Source organism: Phalaenopsis equestris, unplaced genomic scaffold (genome assembly GCF_001263595.1).
Source record: "Phalaenopsis equestris unplaced genomic scaffold, ASM126359v1 Scaffold000132, whole genome shotgun sequence".
Taxonomy (NCBI): domain Eukaryota; kingdom Viridiplantae; phylum Streptophyta; class Magnoliopsida; order Asparagales; family Orchidaceae; genus Phalaenopsis; species Phalaenopsis equestris.
This window is the reverse complement of record NW_018164574.1, coordinates 1,176,958-1,177,500: the sequence shown is the minus strand read 5'-3', so window position 1 is coordinate 1,177,500 and position 543 is coordinate 1,176,958. Positions and strand designations below refer to the sequence as shown.

Sequence of the window (543 nt, the reverse complement as noted above, 5' to 3'; positions counted from 1 at the left end):
ACTTCATTGCACTCCTTTGTTTTTTTTTTTTTTGTGATAATTTAACACTTGACTATAGGAAAAATATAATATTTAAAAAGTTTAAGAAGGCCCATATCATTGATAGGTAATTTCAAATATCTAAAATAATTTAAGAAGTCAAAAGAATAGTCTCAATTAGATTGAAATACCTAATAATAATTCATCCTCAACATACAATGAATTAGAAAATGAAACGAATCATTGCCACTTGGTCAAGAAGAAAAACTTGGTTCTCAAGATATTTACTGCTAAAAATTTCTTATGTAGAAATTGACAGTATATTCTTTTGATTTGCATATAGTACATAAGAAACTTAAGAATATACTTCAGTAGAAAAATAAATTAATAGTTTAATTATAGAAATTCTATTGTTAAGATAGTACAACACACACACACACAAACAAAGACATACATCTACATACAAGCTAGAAAAAATGCACATTAAACCCATGGACAACATCACCAAGGCCATCTTACCATACATAGGCATAAATCTACATACATGCTAGAAATAATGCACAT

The 543-nt window shown here is 26.9% G+C and overlaps 1 protein-coding gene across 1 annotated transcript in view; it reads left to right on the top strand.

The window, feature by feature from the left end:
- LOC110021313 (VQ motif-containing protein 4-like) overlaps positions 1 to 543 on the top strand; it is a 5,327-nt gene that overhangs the window by 3,838 nt on the left and 946 nt on the right. The gene's annotated exons all lie outside the window — the stretch shown is intronic.